The 6,485-nt window shown below is 46.0% G+C and overlaps 1 long non-coding RNA gene across 1 annotated transcript; it reads right to left on the minus strand.

Moving 5' to 3' along the window:
- Positions 1 to 2,979: 2,979 nt before the first annotated feature.
- On the minus strand, positions 2,980 to 5,647 carry LOC103626300 (uncharacterized). Its single transcript, XR_002261925.2, has 3 exons — positions 4,473 to 5,647; positions 3,528 to 4,389; positions 2,980 to 3,423 (listed from the first exon to the last, which is right to left on the minus strand). It is a non-coding gene; the product is annotated as an uncharacterized lncRNA (long non-coding RNA).
- Between the last annotated feature and the right edge of the window lie 838 nt (positions 5,648 to 6,485).

The following is a 6,485-nucleotide window of genomic DNA, read 5'->3' on the forward strand; positions in this document are numbered from 1 at the left end:
CATCGGAGTCCCACTCCCGGCAAACATGAGCATCGCCGCCCTTCTTCTTGTAGTATCTCTTCTTTTCTCTTCTCTTTCCCTTCTTATCGTCGCCCCTATCACTATCACTAGATAATGGACATTTAGCAATGAAATGACCGGGCTTACCACACTTGTAGCACACCTTCTTGGAACGGGGCTTGTAATCTTTCCCCTTCCTTTGCTTGAGGATTTGGCGAAAGCTTTTAATGATTAAAGCCATCTCCTCATTGTCGAGCTTGGAGGCGTCGATGGGAAGCCTACTCGATGTAGACTCTTCCTTCTTCTCCTCCGTCGCTTTGAAGGCGACGGGTTGCACCTTGGGTGTTGAGGTGGTGCCTCGCTCGATGATTTGTTTGGAGCCTTTGATCATTAGCTCAAAGCTCACAAACTTTCCTATCACTTCCTCGGGAGACATTAGTTTATACCTTGGATCACCACGAATTAATTGAACTTGAGTAGGGTTAAGAAAAACAAGTGATCTAAGAATAACCTTGACCATTTCATGGTCATCCCATTTGGTGCTCCCGAGGTTGCGCACTTGGTTCACCAAGGTTTTGAGCCGGTTGTACATGGCTTGTGGCTCCTCCCCTTGGTTGAGCATAAATCGACCGAGCTCCCCCTCGATCGTTTCCATCTTGGTGATCTTGGTCACCTCATCTCCTTCGTGCGCGGTCTTTAGTATGTCCCAAATCTCTTTTGCACTTTTCAACCCTTGCACCTTATTATACTCCTCTCGACTTAGAGAGGTGAGGAGTATAGTAGTTGCTTAAGAATTAAAGTGTTGGATTTGGGCGACTTCGTCCGCATCATAATCTTCATCCCCCACGGATGGTACCTGTGCTCCAAATTCAACAATGTCCCATATGCTTGTGTGGAGTGAGGTTAGGTGATATTTCATCATTTCACTCCACCTAGAATAATCTTCACCGTTAAAAGCCGGTGGTTTGCCTAATGGAACAAAAAGTAATGGAGTATGTTTGGAAATGCGAGGATAGCGTAAGGGGATCTTACTAAACTTCTTGCGCTCATGGCGCTTAGAAGTGACGGACGGCGCGTTGGAGCCGGAGGTGGATAGCGATGAAGAATCGGTCGCGTAGTAGACCACTTTCTTCATTTTCTTCTTCTTGTCGCCACTCCGGTGCGACTTGACGCGGGGAGGTGATTCCTCCCTCTTCTTGTTGCCGGACTCCCCCGATGGAGCCTTCCCGTGGCTTGTGGCGGGCTTCTCGCCGGTCACCATCTCCTTCTTGGCGTGAGCTCCCGACATCACTTCGAGCGGTTAGGCTCTTGATGAAGTACTAGCCTTTGATACCAATTGAAAGTCGCCTAGAGGGGGGTGAATAGGCAAATCTGAAAAATTATAAGCTTTAAGCACGACTACAAGCCGGGGTTAGCGTTAGAATTAAATTCGAGTCCGAAAGAGAGGGAAAAAAATCAACAAAGAAATAAAGCAGATGAACACGGTGATTTGTTTTACCGAGGTTCGGTTCTTGCAAACCTACTCCCCGTTGAGGTGGTCACAAAGACCGGGTCTCTTTCAACCCTTTCCCTCTCTCAAACGGTCACTTAGACCGAGTGAGCTTCTCTTCTCAATCAAACGGGACACTAAGTCCCCACAAGGACCACCACACAATTGATGTCTCTTGTTTTGATTACAAGTGAGTTGGAAACAAGAATAGAGGAAGAAGAAAAGTGATCCAAGCGCAAGAGCTCAAAAGAACACATAAGTCGTCTCTCTCTCTAGTCACTAATTTGTTTGGAGTGATTCCGGACTTGAGAGAGGATTTGATCTCTTTGTTTGTGTCTTGGAATGAAGTCTAGAGCTCTTGTATGAGGTTTGATGGCTGAAAACTTGGATGCATTGAAGTGTGGTGGTTGGGGGTATTTATAGCCCCAACCACCAAAATGACCGTTGGTGAAGGCTTCTGTCGTATGGCGCACCGGACAGTCCGGTGCGCCACCGGACACTGTCCGGTGCGCCAGCCATGTCACCAGGCCGTTGGGTTCCAACCGTTGGAGCTTCTGACAACGGGGCCACCGGACAGTCACTGTTCACTGTCCGGTGCACCATCTGGCGCCTGCTCTGACTTCTGCACACGCAGCTACACTGTTCACTGTTTACTGTAGCATTGCAGACGACCGTTGGCGCGGACGACCGTTGCTCCGCTTGGCACACCAGACAGTCCGGTGCTACACTGGACAGTCTGGTGAATTATAGCGGAGCGGCCTCCCCGAATTCCCGAAGGTGGCAAGTTTGGAGTGGAACTCCCTGGTGCACCGGACACTGTCCGGTGCGCCAGACCAGGGCTACCTTTGGGTTGTCTTTTGCTCTTTTTATTTAAACCCTTTCTTGGACTTTTTATTGGTTTGTGTTGAACCTTTGGCACCTGTAAAACTTATGATCTATAGCAAACTAGTTAGTTCAATTATTTGTGTTGGGCAATTCAACCACCAAAATTATTTAGGAAAATGTGTAAGCCTATTTCCCTTTCACCTACCATTTCATCTTGATTCAAACAAAAAAATTCAAAATCAGGTTACGTTTTTCAATCCCTTTTTACAGTAGTAAAACCGAACCATATCCATGACCAACATACAAACAGGCAAACCTGTGTAGCAATAAAATATATAAAAGCTGGATATTTTTGCTGTAATCTCACAAAGATATAATGAGGTAAGCTCTTGTAGGCTTGTAGCAGGATCCTAGGTAAATCAATTTAACAGAAGATCCCTACATATTTCAAAGCCAAAGCAAATTAAGTAGTGACATAATCTGCGCATTTTTGGTTGAAACAGAAGATTAACTGACCCAGTGAAAAGATTACACACAGATTACACATGGCTAGATATCCATGTCATTATTTATTCCAAACATTCTGTCCTAGATCATGCATAGTCATATGGGCTTCAGTACCTATTTGCGTGAATGTAACCACTCGATTAAATACTTGAAGATGAAAATCAACCACTTATATGAGCACCTAGATTAAATACTCGATTAAATACTTGAAGATCAAATCAACCAATTGAATGAGCACCCAGATTACCAAAATGTTCATCTTAGGGATATTACACAAGAGGCAAACAAGAGTCAAGTTAAAAGGGAAACTGACATCCTACCAACATGTCACAATGCAACTGATTTGATCTAGTCATATCAGATGTAAGCAAAATATTCTGAAGCAAGCAACCTGACCCTCTCCTCTTTCATCTTCTTCGCAATCTCAATTACCTTAGGATTAAATAAAGATCCATGTACTCATCTAATCCATGTAAAAACACGAGACATGTCTGGCGAGAGTGTTCAAGGCCACAATCATTAGATCCATATAAAAGCAGCGTGTGGCACCCATCTAATCCATGTCCTTCAGATTGCAGCACCATCTTTCACGAGACGCGACGCTAAACAGCAAGGAGACCCGAATCAGCAGCGGGCACTGATGGCAACCAACGAAGCGGGTGGCCGAGAAGGGAGAAGCGTCAAGCTGAGGGAACACAAGACATACCTGGTGAGGATGACGGTGGGTGGGGCGATTTGGGGAGGGAGCTAGAGGCGGCTAATCTGGACCAGACGCAAAGCTAGCGAGGAGGGCTGTCAAAATCAATTCAATACAACATGGCAATAAAAGAACCAGAAAATAACAATAACAGTAGAGATCGTGCACCTTGTAAGGATTTTGTAGAAACTGTCTTGCTAAGGCTTCAACTTCTCTAGGCCATGTTGGTCTCCTTGTTGTCCTGGAAATGACGAGACCCCGGACACCGTCTGACCATGGTAGAACTGGCAGAAGCAACAAAGATGTGTGAGGCACTGATGAAAGCCAAAGCTCACTCAGGGAGAAGCAGCAGTAGCTTGTAGGTGGTGTCAAGATTGTAGCTCTTGCTATCAGTGTTAATCGTTCATTGTCAGGTGGTTGCTTATTGTCGTCTGCAACTGATGTCGTGTACTCCCCGATGCATCATGTCGGTATCTGACTACTGAATTTGAGACTGCTCTCTCGGATGTTTTCTCATAATCTGTGTTGCACTGCAAATATCAAACACCAAAGGGTATGGATAAGTTTCTAATAAGATTGGAAAGATGTAAACAATAACAGTACAAGGTTTGCCTGTCTGGGCGGATCTAAGGATAACAGAAGTGTTGGACAAGCATTAGAGCTAGGCAAGACAATAGATATTAGTAAGAATTCTGCATTTCTAAACGAAAATGTACATGTGCTACTATTTTCTGAATTTAGGGCTCAAACCCCATATCTAGCATCCGGTCCGCCTCATCCAACACAAGGTATGTCACTTTACGTAGGTTTGTGTGACCAGCTTCCAGCATATCAATCAACCGGCCAGGAGTTGCAATGACAATTTCAACTCCTAAAAGTGCAAATGACAGAATGCATTGAGTTTAAAAGGCATTCATCTAAAAAGAATTAAAGTGGACAGATGTGTGCAGGTACCTCCTCTAAGGTCCCGTATTTGTGGACCCTTAGGTGCACCACCATAGACACATGTGCTTCTAGTTCTTGAATATGATCCAAATTTTATAGATTCTTCCTATATTTGAACAGCCAGTTCTCTTGTGGGAGCAAGAATTAATACAATTGGGCCATCGCCTTGTTCTACATGAATTAGAATAACGAATAATATTAAAAGGGAAATGGACACAGTCAGAAAACATACAGAAAGCTCACGACAAGTTTATAGACCAACCTAGCCGAGGCAAGTTTATAGGAAATTATCTACCTTTGACATGATGGCACCTTGGTATACAACTTTGCAAGAGTTTTGCTTCAGGTCAAAGAGAATAATACACTGAATTTTGCTTCAGGTCAGGGAAAACAAATAGACAAATAGAATCACGGAGAGCAGGAATTCAAAAATCTATGTTTAGGGTGCAAATATAAGAGCTACTAAATGATTCAAGTCCACTCGTCTAGCTAGAATTCACAAAGAAAAGCTATAGGCAACAAAGAATCCAACCGTGTTGTTTCCTATATATCCTAGCAAGGATTGCATCTATTTCTAGCAGAAGATTAACAATGTCAATGTGGCCCTGAGTTGCAGCAGTGTCCAAAGTTGTGGCATTTACATAATTTGTTGTCATTGCTAATGAGGTAAAGGCATGTAACAACTCGTCCAAGACATCTGCAAAGACCAATATTGAATTAATATGTTCTCCTTCTCTAAAACAAGAGAATATACAAGCTTTGCAAAAAGAAGATTAAATAATAACTTTTAATAGTTTGCTCTTCAACACAGCATAATCACGAAACAGCCAAAGAGGATAACACACTAAATTTTGCTTCAGGTCGGAGAAAACAAATAGACAAATAGAATCAAGGAGAGCAGGAATTCAAAAATCTATGTTTAGGGTGCAGATATAAGAGCTACTAAATTGTAATTTTGCTTCACCTGGGCACAACTGCTGGAGCAGCCGAGCATCTCCACGACTCCACCAAACCGCTGCAATCCTTGTGCTCGAAGTCCTTGGAGATAGATCTGAGGCACGAGGTGGAGCAGCTTTAGACTCCGGTTGGGGTGAGCAGTGGCGGTGAGTTCGAGCGTATGAAGGAGAGGTCGTTCTGCAGGACGTGATCATCGAAGGTGAGCGAGGTCTCGCCGTTGGGCATGTTGAGCGTGAGCTGCAGGTAGTGCTTGACCTAGTGGTTGGTGACATTGTTTGGCAAATAGGTTGGTGACTCACCTAGTGCACTTGTAATTCCTATGAAATTTAATGTCACCAACCACACAGATGCGAAAAAAGAAGCCCAAAAAATTTTGATCGATACCCATGCAACATACGGTGCATGCATTCCGTCGAGCAGCAAGCGTACCAACGCAAACATGGAGATGCAGAACATGACGTGGAGGTAGCCCCGCCTCCTGCGCATACGTGGAAGCCTCCTCGCCCGCCCGCTCTTGCAGTCTCGCTGGCGCGTCGTAATGGAGGCGAGGAGCCGCTTGATTGCCGCGCCTGCAGCGTGGACTTCGGTGGTGGGGTGGCCGGCACTGGAGCCGATACTGGACCCGGTGCTGGAGACGTTGTCGCGAAGGTGGACGACGACTTGCTGAACTCCTCTTTCTTGGCCTCGGCCAGCGACAGGCCCGCGACGATGGTGGACATGCCGTGGGGGAAGGCCACGACGCTCGGCACCAGGAAGGCCTTCTCATCCTCGGCTTCGTCTCCGTCGCCGTCGCCAGACCTGGATCGATGGAACCAGGAAGGCCTGCAATGGATCGATGGAACCATACCTTATCCCCGTCCCCGCCCATCCTCGTCCGCTTGGCGTGAACGACGGGGCCGCCGTACTCCTCGCCCGCGTCCTCCTCATGGGCCCGCTTAACGGCCCTACTCCTCTCCCATGCAACGTGGATAACGAGATCTCGCCTACAAGGCCATCTACCTGCACATAGATCTCGCGAGCAAGAGTTGTGTGGGAGTGGCAGCAGCAGATCTCGGGGGTGCTCGC

This window comes from Zea mays, chromosome 5 (assembly GCF_902167145.1).
Source record: "Zea mays cultivar B73 chromosome 5, Zm-B73-REFERENCE-NAM-5.0, whole genome shotgun sequence".
Classification (NCBI taxonomy): Eukaryota; Viridiplantae; Streptophyta; class Magnoliopsida; order Poales; family Poaceae; genus Zea; species Zea mays.